Genomic DNA, 17,465 nt, shown 5'->3' with positions numbered 1-17,465 from the left:
AGAACCGACTGCGCATTTTAGCAGACGATGGAATCTATAACTATGCCGGAAACAGTATTATTAAATTAGATATTTCTTAGAGGTGTTGTTATGGTAGCAAGGGCTTCAAGTCATTATACTCGAGCTTCAAGGTCTCAAATTATTCACAATATGCCAAACTAATTTTAATAACGATTTACGAGTGCCCACGGATTATAATTTTGCTTCAATAACAACCCTGAAGTATACGAAAAATGGACAAGGGTTTGGTAAAATTTACATGAAATTTAAAATATCAAAAACAAAAAAATGTCTGAGAAAAATAATAATATTGTACGCAGTTCAAAATTTCATTCGTCAACTGTATGCTTCAATAAATGAATACATAAATAATAACATAGTTACAATATTATACATACTTTGATTAAATACTATCCAAAGTTTTATATTTTACATGACATAACATTAGAATTTTATAGAGATCCTAGAAATTGCATATTATATGGACTCGGCATAATTTAAAATATCTTTAAAATTGAATCCATTACATAAATTACATTTTTTTATCATAATATTATACTTAATGGGTGAAACCAATATTTACTCTAGTGTCTTGACTGAATAATTTATTGATGCCACTGCAATAATGCTCCAAAGTCTATATTTATTATGTTCCGAAATTCCTATTTATTTCTTACAAGAAGTAATAGTCAGTACTTGAAATATTTTATTAAATTATCAATTATTATACAATTTGATTAGTCATCAATTATCACCAATAGTTGTATTGAAATACCTAATTATTAATTAAATGTGTAATACCTACTTTACCTACTTAACATTTTAAATTCTAAACCATATAAATACAAACTTCTAACAAAAATGGACATTTGAAAATTTTAATAAACTAACTTAAATTTTCAATTTTATTGGTTTGTATATTCAATTAATTAAATTTCAAGAAATTGAAAAATGACTAACTTGTTAAACTTGGTAGTATTATAGTAATAGTGGTGTAGCGAGAGATTTTAATGTGCAGCCGAGAGGATCATATGATACTACAATATATTATTATTATTTATTATATAATAATGCGTATACCATACAACAACATCCGACTTAAAATGTTTTATCTCCACTTCCGTTATATCACCACAGGATCGCGAATTTGTGTAAAATATAAACATATTGTGTATAGGTACCTATATGTATAATATGAATAATTTCGTTAGGTTAGAGGTACGAGATTCTTGACGAATTCCGTCCCAGCCACCGCTCTACGCTCCTACCTGTAGTCGGCAGTCGTCATCTAATACTTTAAGCGGTACCCGTACATGCAGCATAATGGCCATGGGGGTTGTATATTGTTTATACCGCGAATTGCGGTATTTCTGCAGGAGGGTGGGAGGGAGAGTGGGAGGGATGAGGAGGAGCATTTGCTCGAGAGAATGCTGCAATTATTGTTGCATAAATTACTTACGCGTTTTCACGGTACCTCGGCAAATGCATAAGAGTTTTCGGTCTGTCTACCCTTGAAACACGGCAACGCTGAAACAACAACAAATAGAAATAACATTTATGAATCAGTGGCGTTGGTATAGGGATGGAGCTGGGGGACTGAAGCCCTTCCCGATATTTAGGGAAAGCTTAAAAATGCTTTCGGTGTTCTGTAAACGTATTACATAAGAACGTAATAGTGATTTACTAAAATTGTAATTTGGAAAAAGGTTGCTGCAAAAGTCTAAAACCGTTTATACCCAAAACATCATCCTATAAAATATATATGGGATTCGAATTAAGCTTATCTTATGTTTATGTATAACAGATTATCAGCCCTCTTCAAAATAAAAATCCTAGCTATACCATTGGACGCATTTGACTTGCATTATAGTTTGTATAAGTAAAACTCTCCTGTGGCGCCGAAATTAGGAGGGAATATTATTATTATAATTGGTGGAGCCCGGCACCGATTGATTACGATAAATCGTAAACATTTATAACGTGTTCGCGTATTATAATATCATAATTAATTATATACAGTTTCATGACGTAATACTTATTTCCATTGAATTATTGTATCCGCTGTTGATATTATTTAATACATATGTTATCTAAGATGCGGTAAATCAAACCTAAGAGTTTTTCAAGTATCGAAATAAATTCTTGATATTATGGCTGTGTATCAAACTAAAACGTGGTTTTGAATTTTTATTTTGCAAGACCGACTTATTGATAGCCCGGCTTTAGGTAAAAAAAATAAATAAATATCGTCATTTATTGAAAAACTAAAATAATATAGGTAGACATATTTGTCGAGGAAAAATGTGTTATCAGTTTGAAATAAATATAATATAGAAAATAGATATTTATTATATGTTGCGTTTCCGTATACATGCAATGCTAATAAAAGCAGTATGACTAACAAATTAATTGTTTTATTGTAATATACTATGATAAATACATTTATTTTTAAAATTACCACAGTTTATTGGTTGTTGTTAATTTTGACACGCAGAGTCTTAAGAAAGAGATAATTTAAACAATTAGATAATATATTAGTATCTCTCTTAAGTCAACGGCTAAGCGCAGAAAATAGCTATGTCGGAACCTATAGCTCGCGGCATACTCGTTGTTATAAAATGAATGCCAATCATTTTCCTGGCATATTAGTTATTCGTCTGTGAAATTCACTTATTAGGTAGAGTTACCACGACCATCCAAGCATTCGATTACAGCTATATCAGGCTATACTAAAATATTATTAAATATTAATGGCACACCGCGATATGTGTGCCTAGCGCTTAAGTATATTATAATATAGAATACCTATATATAATGAAACTGTGAACCGTATTTCAACGATCTGTCTCCCATCTCCAACGTATCCGCAGGTAATACCGCTTACACAATTTATACGTTTATATACCTATATATTCGCCTTCCGTCCAGACTCGGCTTACGCGACGTTAATTGGATACATTTGTAAAACTGTCACGCGGAGTAAACGAGCGCTGAGCGTGAAAAAAAATCCCGATCGTTTAAAATATCGATTGGCGAGATTAATATTACGAATAAATGTTTTTTTTTTTCCCCAGCCGTTGTATCTATATACCTAGACCTCGATACGATTCACACTTCTCATTATACACACGCGAACGAATCCAAACCGAGACTGGCGACGTGTCATCATCGCGCACATATTATAATGTATTGCTATTTATTTTATTATTATTATTATGCCCCTCCCCTCCCTCACAGAGAATTTATATTATACATTTCCACCGTCGACGTTCGTTCGCGGGCACATCAATAACCACATCTTGCGTATATAGTAAACCCGATTTTGATGTATGCGTGCGATCGTCGTCGACGGTATGGCTACGGTGCGAAGGAGAGGTAACTTTTTTTATTAAACATATATTACTTGTACATATTATAATATATATATATATTTACAATATTTTTTTTAACAATTTTTTTTTCGCTCGGGAGCTTAAGTGTTCTGTCAAAACCGATGGGAAGATTTTTTTCTACACTTTCAATATATTATTATTACTATTATTATATATAATAGCTCTTTCGCGACTTCCATCGTATATACTATCGTTTCCACGCGTAAACACTTTAAGGTGGAAATCTCTGAATCGTGCGCGCGCGCGCTTATGTGGCACACGTAGTGTATACGACTCTACGACTTTTACGACTGATGTGGGTCGAACAGTTTTACAGTAATATTATATTTTACGACTGTTTACATAATTGTATGTGTATATGGTCCGTCTGGTACGCTTGTAGACAAATGTTCAATTTTTCGCCAATGCGCTTATTGTGCAACTGACACACATACACCCCGAGTTTTCGAGTGCGCGACGGGCTAAAGTTATCATATAAAAGAGATCGGATTATTTTAAGAAGATGAAGACGACTATTTGACGATAGTTCTGATTCTATAGTGTTATGTTATAGAAGTATACATATATTTGGTCAGCGCATATCTCGACAAATCAACCCTTTATTATTATTGTTATTATTATTTGTTGTAACCATAAATTACATATTATAAGGTTATGTGTTTCGTTTACGGCAGAACGTTACCAAAAATCGTTGTTATATATGATATTTATATTATATTATTATTATAATTGATATCGTCATTAGAAAAATAGAAAATTACATACTTGAATGTTTTCGACCTAATATATTATTATATATACGCACACATTAAACTAGTATACAAACACACTTACATACAGTGCAGTTAAGTATAATAAGAAAATTCTATTTTCTCGATAAGTCAGGTGGAAAAGATATTTGTCATTAGAGATTTATATGTTCGTTGGTTTACATATTGATCCTTCTTTATTCTTCGTTTAACGTTTAAATACCATATATATATACATTTTTTTTTTGTCTCCGATGTCTGAATTTATATATTTATATATATATTATTACATATATCATTAAACAGAAACTCGGTTAGGCTAATAAAAATTATTTTATGCTAATATATACATTCAATCAGGAGGTATTTATATATTTGATTAAATAGTGGTCGTAGATTCATTTTTTATATTGGATTATGGATAAAATATCAGTCTTCCTAATCCGGCTTAACGTATACAATACATACAGTACCGCACTAAACTTTACAGATGACTACTGTGGCAATGAAGTATGTATTTTGAAACTCGATGGTTAAAAAAAAAGAGAATACGAATTGAAAATCCAAAAAACCCAACGCTTTGTGGTAATAAATTTATAAAATAACTTAAATTCGTTTTAAATATATTATGATGTGTGTGAGTGAGGTTTTTTCAAACTACTGATTTAAATTTATATATTCACATTGTGTTGTTTAAATTTTGATCAACTTTTAAAGGTCAAAGATTAAAAGTGACTAAGTTTATTATGTGTATCCATTTGTTGTATATATTTAGGGTGATCCATTATACGAATTTGTAACATTCGTGTTTAATTAAATTGTGATTTTGAATAAAATGTGTTCTTTACTTTATATTATAATGTACAGATATTCTACATACTCGTTCTACAAAATAAAGAATATTAAAACAAATATTATACTTAATACCTATTACCACCAAGTAGATTTATTTAAAGAAAACTGGTTTCTTAAATGTTCAGTTAGAATTTTGTTAAAATAAAACTTATATTTTTTAAGAAGTTTTAAATTCCATATTAATTATTGTACTTATAAAAAAACTTTAATTTTGTACACTTTATTTAGATTGCACAACTGTACAAAATTATAACAATTACTGCATATGCGATTAAAATTTTTGGCAAACGCATTTCAAGTGCTTTTATTAAAATTCAACATGTTAGAAAATACCATTAAAACAATGAGAAGCAGAAATATTCATGGTATCAATAAATGATGTTATTATCAAAAAGTTATAATGTATTTTTCAAAATTATAATCATGTCTAATATTTTTGTTTTGAAGTAATATCGTTATACGCCCCATCAAGTTATCAAGTTATTCAGTTATTATTATTTTTTTAATTTTACAGATTGTAAAATATCCTCTATTTACTTATTTATTAAAAAAAAAAAACAATTTTGCAGTAGAACAATGTTTTTTTCATTTAATTTTTTATGTAAACTATTTTAAATTCTATTTTATTATAATAGTATTATATACCTGAATACGTATGGATAACGAATTACACAAGTAACATGACGTTTATGCTTCAAGCACATCATAATATTTAACATGTAATATTTTTGTATTGAAAATTTCTTAAAAGGTATATTTATACTTTATGAGCGCAGGGGATCATCAATTTTATTCAAACAGGTACCTCTATTGTGTAATATTCAGACCTTTTCGCCTTGATAATATTTTCCCCGTCATATTGTCTGATAGATTTATAATTTAAGATAAAAAAAAATCACTTGAAGTATGGTGTATAGCTATGAAATATTATGGTACACTGCTAATGTGTTTTGTTTAAAATCGTTACCTATACTTTTCGGGTGAAAAGGAAATAGCATTTTTGTATTTCGTATACATTTGAAGAAAACTATGTATAAATATATTATTGTTCACCAACATACTGAATAGAATTTTTATTTTTTCCACATGATTTTCCTAAATTGAGAATATGTTAGTATAAATTATATAGCTACCTATACTGTATATTAAAAAAAAAAAAATAATTTATACGTTCAAAAATAAAAACAACCAATTTTCCACAATTATACACTTGTTAGTAACAAGTTGTTACATTATATATTATTAGATGTATAATCATATTTTGATAGATATGTTCATTTGGACTTTTGATATTATTAAAATAAAGTAACATAAGTAATATGTATTTCTTATAATATACAAACATAATGTGTACCTATAGTGTAGCTACTGTAAAATATCCTCTATCGAGTGTCGGTCATTCACATCTTGTTTAATTAGTGCGCATCATATGCATGAGATTAAAATAATCAAAATATGATTTTTACCAATCCTAATACTTTGAATTGTACGTGTGTCACGTAATGGTTCTTAAAATACAATAATTAAAACTGTTGGTTTATTATAGCACCTCCTGAAAATCACGAACCGAACCCATAAACATAATTATTCTATTTATCATTTACTCATCCGTTTGTAATATAGACGATGTAATGCTGAGTGTTGGGTAAAGAAGGGGATCCGTTCATTAATCGAAGTAAAAATAAAAGAGACGGACGAACTGAATTTGAAATGAATCTATTTATCTGTCGTCGAATTAAGATTCCGAGAACGGTCGGAAAAAATTCGAAAAGTCATCAACGGTTAAAATGAAAATAAAAAGGAAAAAATATGTTACAGGTTTCGTACAATAATAATAATAATGACAATAAATCGCAGTAATTTATGTTATCCTTCGAGAATATAAATTCTACATAAATCAAATGTCTAATTAAACATATATTATGTGACTAGGCGCGTATACATGTTATAACGCGTATAATATGTTGTATATTATGTATACCTCGTATACATAATATATTGAGGCAAAAGCTCATACATACTTAAGAAAACTTGGTATTGCAGAGAAAAAACTTTTTGTGTCCTTAATATGGGAACATTAAAATGTTTACTGCATTATAGTGTAGTACGAGTGTTATTATTACATAGCACCTTAATATTATCATATACACGATTTTCAGATATTATATATATATATGTATATATAAACATTTTAAATGAATATATAATATATACTACTTTTATAATACTTTATAAGATGTATACATACGAATTCTAGTATGCGTACACTATCTATATCCGGCCGAAGTCACTCGGTAAACGTTTCCATTTTTATGCATATTTGGCGTTTGTTGACTACCAGGAAGTTATTCTAATCAACCCTAAAAAATTGTCTAGAATTATTGGTACACAGCTTATCATCGTGTATCAGGCTATAGTGTAAAACTGAAACCAATGTAAAAACAAACGGCACTGATGGTTGATCCGGTCAATATAATTGCCGGATCTTAAAAATTATTTATCCTATATTACCTATATAAATATATGTGATATTTCGATATTTCAAGTGATTACACATATTTAAGATATCATGTGAATATAATTGTATGATTAAAATATAAAACGTGATAAACTGATATTAATTTATAAAAATATGTTCAAATGTATTGTTAAGAATCAGGATTTCCCTAGCTAATCTATAAGCTTACCTTAAAAAAAAAAACGAAGAACCGCATTGTGTTCTTCATAAATATTAAAATTTAATATAAATGTTGTATTAATAATATACTAATATATAAAAACTAAAATTAGAGAGTTTTGAGTTAATATATCATATAATATTATACGTAATGTTATGATACAGAACGATCTGACTAATATGTATATGTCAGAAACTTTGTATATTATAACTTTATTTTATGACGAGAATATGGATAAAATCACCGATTATGAGTTTCGTGCAATAATAATCTTATTATAGACCTTTAAAATGTTACTTGTCGGCTAACTGTCGTACCTGAAAATTGTATTCATACTTGTAAATAGCTATGTCGATGCCGAAGAGTTTAATTAAATGGCATAATATATAATAATTAATAATAAATATCGTTACAGTGATTAATGGTATTGCAAACATTATCGATGTTTTTAAACTCGATCCCATGTTATGTATTGCGTAATATTGTCTAACTATTAATCAATTCTCGAATTTAATTAATTGATAATATTATAATATAACAATGCGTTCAAAAATGATTCAACCTTATAATATCACACTTTATTACGTGACGATGAAGAGTTAAATTTTAAAATATTTGAATTAATTATAGTATAATCACTATAATCACAATTATTATTATTAGTACGGTTGACTAAAATCATGAAAACGTTTATAAAATAATTTTATATGTATCTATGATATTTTTTACATTAAATTTAGTGAGTTGATTTCGCGTACGGTTTTTTTAAAAATGCTATTAGTATTAGTATAATAACTGTTCGATATTTTATGTCTTCCGAGTTCCGACTCGACTAATACGAGTATGATATATTAAAGGGAGAAAAGCGATTTCTATAATTAGATTATTCCCAGCGTATGATATAGTTATTACTTACTGTGTGATTATCCGACCGCAGTGTACATATAAATACAGTTTATTACAAATGATACGTTTGCAATATTCTATCATTACGACTCGGTCAACATTATACACAGCACGCTGTAGACTTTTTCCAGTCCTTGTGGGAAAACAAAGTCAATTTACAATATTTTTTTCCTCGTTTCATCTTATCTAGCACTCTATTCTAGATGTATTTTTCATGTAAGATGTCCTATCCAATCCCATACCGAGATAAACCTAATGTTTAACATTTTCACGCAATTTATCGTTAAAATCTCTCACAGAATAAATTTAGTAAATGCGATTCGGTAAATTTTAAAGAAATGCTGATCCATAGGCGAGTTTCCAAGACTTGACTGGAATATAAATAAATGAAGGATCGAGACTAAATGTAGGCATGGATAGCTTGACCGTTTGTGAAATTGATTGTTTTAATATTGTTTAATATAATATTATTAAATAAGGAAAAATAAATTTATTCGTTTGAAAATTATGAAATACATAGAACTGATTAAAAGCTAAAGAATTCAACTAAACAGTTATATGTAGTTTTATAACAATTAGTTATAATAATTTAATTTGAAATTCTATAAATTGTGTTCACTCGAGTCTGATCACATACCATCGCGTATGTACTAGTTTTTAATGAAATTTGCTTTGTAGACCCTAATAGTGGGGAATATTGAGTACTTGAGAATATATTAAAACATTTCCACATATTAAATTGATAATATTAGATAAAATTACAAGAATTTCGTAATATTAATCATAAATTATTACAAACATAATATATGTATATATATATATTATGATTTAATATAAAAACAAAAAATTCTTCATCCTCAAAAGTTTCACATTATTACACAATGAACAATTTTAGTTTTGTAGAATTGCATAATATATTAAAATAATCCTGTAGACATTATGCGATAATAATATCAATATTGTCGTGAATAGGTACCTTACAACAGGTAATAGGTAATAATTTATTTCATTTTCGAACAAACACTATTATTTCGTGTGAATAAATTGTATGATTATCAATCTTACAGCATATCCTATCGTGGATGACAATAAAATATTATAAAAAATTCAGAGAAAACACGAACGTAAATAAAATTATTTGTTTCAGAGTACCGTTTGGCAATTATAGAGTATTATAATATATGTATAGCTAATAAAATTGGTGTTTACCCACTGAGACTGAATTATTCTCGCCTGTACCACCACTGATGCAATAATAATATAATGACCAATACGACTAAGCCCATTTTGGGCAGTAAGGGATGACTAAAAGTGTTTACAAACGTGGTGGTATAATTGTTGTGAAGATTTAGCCTGCGGTATCATCAAAGATTCAGCATAACTGTAAATAATAACACGGTCGTTAAATTCTACCCACAGTGGCCAAAAATTAAAAAATTAAAAATTCTTAAACTTGTAGCTTTAGATATTTTTTTAATAAAAAATATAATATATGAAAATATATAAAAGTATTAGTTTGAAGTATTGTTATTGGTTTAATTGTTGGTTATTTATTGACTAAGAAATGCTTAGAAAATGCACAAACAAAAAAAAAATAAAAAAATAAATGCCATCGATACAAATCAGTTACCTTTTACTACTTTTAAACTCTTTTATAGAGAATCCAAACTAAATCCGTTTTGGAATATATTTCGCATTTATTTTACAATTTATGGTACAATCATTAATATAGTAAGATATACAATTCTCGATAGTAAGGAATGGCATGAATATATAATTGGAAATTAACGTTTATTTGCATGTCACACGTATATATAACTACAACGACATTGTAGTATATATATCTTCACGGTTATCGGAATTATGCAATGTAGGTTTGGTCCAGACCATTCGTTCACCGGAGGACCGCGTTTATCTCCGATCGTCGTGAAATAAATTATGCGAAAAGTTTACGGACAAAACGTCGTTGGGCGAATTGTCAACATCAGCTCTTGCTTAATAAAATATATTATTCGCACACGGTCTTTATTTTTCGACCGGATTTTTGTTAGTAGTTTTATTTGTCTTTAAAACGGGTGCATCCACCGTGGGTAGTAAACTTGAGCAATAAACGTACGAACCGTAAACAGCATATACACGCAAACACATTATAATATATATATATATATATATGTGTGTGTGTGTGTGTGTGTGTGTGTGTGTGTGTGTGTGTGTGTGTGTGTGTGTGTGTGTGTATTCGTTTGCACAAAAATCGGATTCGGTCTAAAACCAATATATTTTATTTGGCAGAAAAGCCTAAATTTCCGTTTCTTTTTTTTCGACTGCTTTGTCCGAAGTGGATCCCAACCACAACAAAAAAATTGCGTGCGTTGAATGTGATTTACGAACTGACTATTCAAATTTTTTTTTAATGGAACATGATTTTTCACCTCTAGCAACAACATAATAATAATTTGCGTAACTTTGAATTATGTCAGTAATCACCAATAACATAATTACTATCGACGCACTGTTATGAGAGCTGAGCTCTACTCGTATGTCTATAATGACTATAGTCTATTTGAACACAAGTTACTCTTAAAATATTTCTGATGCATCTGAATTGTATGCATAAAAATAAACTTCGTTTAATTGTATTATTATTATTATTATTTGATGTATACTATTTATTAAAAGATCTATACGAGTTTCATATCATGGACTATATTGTCTATATTATAATAATATACAATACTGCAATATGAAATACGTTTAATATATCTTAATTTTACGTATTTTGTGTAGTTACATAAAAAAAAAACCGAAATAAATTTCATCAAAACTTTCTCAAATTTGTTGATTTTTAATTTAATTTTAAGTTTATCAGTACAAAAATAAATATAACTATATACATAGCTGAGAGTGCCCACAGAATAAATTCTATAGTACAGACCTTTTTAAGACGTTGCATGCAATTTGGTAATTTTGTTTAATGTATAAACTTTCCCCTTTTGTCCCTTTTTTGGGAGTCTATTTTTCGTATATACGTATATATATCACTATAGTCTATAGTTAATAATTTCTGTCGGAACATTAAATACTACAATTGATTTACAAAACATCGCCATAATATGTATGCGTATATATATTTATTGTTTATAGAACTGGCGACGAAAAGGAAAATAATAAATAAAATGCCGTGACGTATAATCACGGACGTTTATTACGTTCAAGAACTAAGCAGAAGACACCGAACGGCACTCTAAACCGTGAAATCCAAATATTTAAGACGTGCGACTCGACAACGAACAGTCTCTATGTCAATCGGGCCCGGACGCCAACGCCAGCCAGTGTTGTCAACGACGTGGGGCCACGGATCTACCCCATTGTTGTCGTCTAATGGACTTGGACCGTTTGAATTAAAGACGAATAACGTTTCGACGGGAGTGGCAAGGCAAGAGGCGTTTCAGTTCTGGTTGTAGAATGGTCTTGGTGGGCGGGGGAGGGGGGAGGATGATCGATAGGTACTTGATATTGTGAACGAAATCAACAAATTCTTCTGAACGACCGGAGTGGAAGTCTTATATATTATTTTGTTTGCGCGAAGCTTTTGGGCGACGCTCAAAGATGTCATCGACAAATATCAAAGGCTGGAATATTACAATTTTCTACAGCGTATTATTATATTTATTTCGTGTATATATATACATATTATATGGTCGCCTATACTGTGAAAGTGTGAAAGGCGGGGAGGCTAGAAGTATTAGTATTTAAGTGATTTTCGTGTTTACACGAATTTTTACAACGTTTAGCTTAAATTGAATTTCGTTTTGCTGTAAACGCTCAATAATATAATTCGACTAACATTTGTTTAGAAATGGTAAATAATTTTAGTGTATTTTTTTTTTTTTTATGATGATGATGATTTTTAAATACACAGAAAGATTCACTGAGTATTTTAATGTCTGATTTTTAGAACTTTTAAAATATATAATTTAAGATTATTTATATTTTCAAGTTCTTGAGATTATTTGTTCTATTCAAGGAGTGTAAAATTCTGACACTACATTCGGTCTTCTTATTCAAAAAAAAATGGAATAAGCATGCTTAGTGAATCACAATGTACATAATATATATATATACTGTGTAATATTATATATAAAACTAAATTGACTTGATATTATTTAAACATTAAATTGTATTAATTTTTTGTTATTTTTTAAACGTTTAACATTGTGCGTATGATTGTTTCATATAAAACGAAAAATCAAACAAATCAAGTAATAGAATAAGTATATAGAACTATGATAATATTTGTGTCGAAATAAGTATAAATACTAATAGTATACGTATACACTAGATAATAGATCATCTAGATGATTTTTAAATTACCCAGATTGTATGTAGCCTTATATACGATTCTTCAACGGTATATGAATAAAATAATAGCCTTCTGCTTTTATTTAGATATGTTTATTTTAGGTAAACAAACAACTATATTCAAAAATAATGTCTACGACTGATAAAGTAAATATGATTTACTAGAATTTTTTTTTTATACATCCAAAACACAACACATGTATGTATTACTCGTAGGTATACTATATACATCCAATTTTATTTTGTTTTTTATGAAATGCGAATATAATATGTATATGCGAATAGGGAATACGAAAATCGTCGTTAAAATATATTATATCATATTCAACGTTATTCTTAGTAAAACTTAATAAATATTTATCGTAATATAGGTAAATATATATGTATATAAGTATAGTGACCCGTTGAATTATTTATATTAAAATGTACTAAAATATTCTTAAAGATAAAAGATAGAAAGATAGAAGTATTAAAAAAAAAATGTTCAATTAAAATTATAATAATAATAATTTCTGAAATATAGTTATTACAATCAATAAGTTAATAGTGTTAAAATTATAATATTGAATTTTTAACTTATATCAAATTTACTGTTTATTCAAATTATGAAAATATAATATATATTAGGAACAATTTAAAATAACAGAATATTCAAAATACTTCTTGTATTAATGAATAGGTACATTATACAATCTATAAACTAAATGGGTTTAACAAATTAAAAAAAAAATCCTTAAAGATTGGGTTATATTTGCAGAACTCAAATGATAATATTTCAAGTTAGTAATATTAATTATTCTGTATCGTCTGGTCAACATCATATTATACCTAATGGTTAACCACAAAACTAGATAACCAATAGTATTAATATGTATAAATAGTTAGTAAACATTATATTTGCATTTGAACACGATTCCTATAGTAAATAGAAATTTTGGTATTTAAATAGCATACATATGTTTATAATAATTACACATGATGGAATTGTATTAGATCTTTAGCGAAATGAATACTATTGTAATCGACCTTGTTGTACAACAAATCAATAATATTGTAAATTCACCGTTTACAATCGCTTTAATAAAATTAACTCCTCTCAATAGATTGTTTTGTACAACAGTGAAGAAAAGTGCTTTTTGTTCTCTGACTATATTTTACACCTATTTAAAGTTTTTGCTGTAAATAAGTTAACTATTTTGACAAGAATAAGCCCCAGTTTCAAAACTCGCTGCAGTCCAAGACGTCGGCGTTGTTCGCCGTTTGTATTATTTAACAAAGCTTGAAATGAAGTACACACCAACACACCTTTACAAGTAGGCAGGTATACAAAAACGATATTGAAAGTACAAAAACCAAACAATATAGCTAAAGTAAAACAATACGAATTGAATTAGGTACTATTGAACAGAAAAGGTTAACAAACGAATACGGTCGACAATATTTATCAACCATTATACGAAAAAAAACATTATTATACAGTATACCCACGTATTCCGCTTGAATACTACATACCACATACCGTTATTTTAGATATAAATTTAACATTTTTCGTATGAAATTATATTTTTGTTTTATTAGAGCCCATAAAATGGTTTTTCTCACGACAGCAGTTTGAAGTTTCTATATTCAGAACCATGTGGTTTTTGAGTTACATGTATAATATAGATAGGTAGTTAAATATGCTTTACGCAGGTATACAATTTCGAATATATTTTACAAAGCAAGTTATTTGTACACTTATAATATATGAATTGGGTAAAAGGTAAATATAATTAATAAATGTATGAACTATGCACAAAAAGCCATCTCATTTTTTTTTTTTTTAATCTTAACCAAACCATTTTATTAATTTTCACTATAAATACAATTTTCCACACGAGAAAACAAAATGTTTGACCAGCATCAGCAAAATTATGTTTTTTAAAAAGAATTTTGTCTAAACGAAATGAAAAAAAGTTGGAATGGACTACAACAAAGATTTGAAAGATTTGGTGTTGAGCAATCTTTTCTCGCTTTGCTCACATCATTGCACGCGCAAGTCAAAGGTTAGGTCAAAGCTTTTATTGCCTGATTTATTAAATAAAAATAGTTTAGCTAATCTTCCAAGTTGAAGCACAATGAAAATGTATATATATTTTGAAATTATCGTGCGCTTACGCCGAGTGAATTATATTAATTCACTAAAACTCATATGGAAATGTCATAGGAAAATAATTAGGTTTCTTCCATTTTAGGTGAAGGATCAAAGCTACTACAAAATATGTAGGCTAATCATAATATGTTCCGGTTATAAATATATTATTATTCACACTACGATAGCAAACAATACGAAAATATTTGTACGATAACATCAATGATGAAATGGAAAAGTTATGCAGGGAAGTGTTCAAAAGTTTAACATTGGAAATCCTTGTCGAAAAGTTTGTATAATAATCAATGTTATTGCATCACAGATAATACTACTTATAAATCATTATTGGTGAACAAAACAATATTATCATAACGGTATAATATAGGGTACAGAGAGAATGCGTTATTAAGAGTCACGTGAGTATGGCTTTTAGTAAATATTAAATAACTTTGGGGCGATAAAAACGTTGAAATTTCATCAACACTCCTTAATGTAGAACAACAAAATTTTACTAGATAACGATGTAATTTACGATGTATATTTTTGATACGTTTAATTTGGCTATCACGCACCAAACAATAATATACACCATAATAGTCATATTTATTTTACTACATTTCTTATGGACGTTTATTTGGAGAAATATTCTAAATAATTAATGCTCATAAGTAGCGTGTGTGTGTGTGTGTGTGTGTGTGTGTGTGTGTGTGTGTGTGTGTGTGTACGCGTGTGCATGCATGCAAGTAAAATTCCCATTTTAGTTACAGTCTGCAATGTATATACTTAGCACGAGTTCGAGGTGCAGTGTATGCTGTGTGCATGTGTTTATTTAAATTTATGTTTTTATGTTTAGTGACTTGAAAAGTTCTTATGATCCGCACGGGTCTTATCAATGTGCAGTCAGAAATTTTCTTTATTCATGAGCACCTGTAGGTCTTAGGTATGTTTTTATTTTTAATTCAACCAGTGAAAATGTTCTTACTAATTAAGGATTAAGAATAGTAAGAACTGTATTAATTAACTTGTAATTTCCTTTTAAAATATAAAATATTGTATTGTATTTATAAAAGCTGTTTTAAATTCAGTACTCGAAAATGTTTTAGTCCATTATATTATTATAACGTTATCCTTGAAAAATACCATTTCAATTTTAAACATAATTAAAACTAAAAAAAAATTGAAATATCGTTGAACAAACATCATAACGTAGTTGAATGAAAAATACGAATAGCATTACAAAACATAACATTAAACGAAAAATAATGAATATAATTAAATACAAACTTAAATTTTCTAAAATAATAAAGTTTTATTTATAAATATTTAAGATGAACCAGCATCATTTTATTTTCGATAATATAGAATTATATTATAATTCGATAATATTATTATAATATTATACAAGGTAATCTACATCCATGATCATAAATAATGCGTACCTACCGTATAGCATGCAGTTTTTAATGTATAATAAATGGTTTAACGATATGTGTTATATATTATGATATATATTATTAATTCGTAACATTAACGCATCACGAATTTAACGTAAAATATGTTTAATTTAAATAATGTTAATTTTTTTTTTTTAAGCCGAAAGTTCTACAATGAATATAATATAGTATATGCAATATACATTGTGTGTGTGTGTTTGTGTATTTATGTGTGTTAGATCAGGTAAAATATATTTATATTGAAAATAATAAAAATATATAAGCCACATAAAATAAGTATGTAGGTATTATATGGTATTTTTTTTTTTAAATTTAATACCAAGGAACCGAGAAGATGAATAAAATATGAAATGAAAAATAGGTACGACATACAATAAGAATGATAATATTATTGAAATATAAATATATCAATATATACCTAAATATTTCAGTATTGTTGTTCCTGGTGGCCAGTGGGTGTATAATTAAATGTTATATAACGTATATATTATAAAAATAAATAGGATACAATTTATTTTACTGCAAATTACTATACAATGCGTAGTATAACTGTTTATTAATACGGTATATGAGTTTGAATTGTGAGTTTTTAAATTCAAATTAAATACATATTATGTACATTATATGCGTTGTAAATCGTTACCTTTAATGTCTAAACTTTTTTACACGGTATAATGTACATAATAAAAAGTGCATTACCTTAATCTTTTTGCAATGCGCATAGATCTAAATAAAATTTAAGTATATTATGGTTTTGAGTAAGTATTTTGTTACATATTATATTAAAATGATTAATTGGATACTTACACCTACGCCTACATTTCAATTGCAAATTCTATGCTATACATTATTATTTATATTTGATTTTGTTAGTCTTAAGAAAAATTAAAAAAAAAATTAAATCAATCATATTAATGCAATAACGGTATAAAAAATAATCA

General features: G+C 28.0%; 1 protein-coding gene across 3 annotated transcripts in view; it reads right to left on the bottom strand.

Annotated features, from left to right (window-relative positions):
- The window catches only part of LOC132919766 (chaoptin-like), a 200,760-nt gene that overhangs the window by 56,197 nt on the left and 127,098 nt on the right, over positions 1–17,465 (bottom strand). For 2 of the 3 annotated variants that reach the window (XM_060981587.1, XM_060981588.1), the window contains one exon: positions 1,460–1,527. The gene's annotated coding sequence lies outside the window, so the exon portion shown is untranslated. Of the gene's footprint in view, positions 1–1,459; positions 1,528–2,805; positions 2,983–17,465 lie in introns of those variants that run through there. The other variant, XM_060981589.1, reaches the window with a different exon arrangement.

The sequence above is a fragment of the Rhopalosiphum padi genome, chromosome 2 (genome assembly GCF_020882245.1).
Source record: "Rhopalosiphum padi isolate XX-2018 chromosome 2, ASM2088224v1, whole genome shotgun sequence".
Taxonomy (NCBI): Eukaryota; Metazoa; Arthropoda; class Insecta; order Hemiptera; family Aphididae; genus Rhopalosiphum; species Rhopalosiphum padi.
The sequence above is the reverse complement of the archived record's forward strand: the minus strand, read 5'-3'. Positions and strand labels throughout refer to the sequence as shown.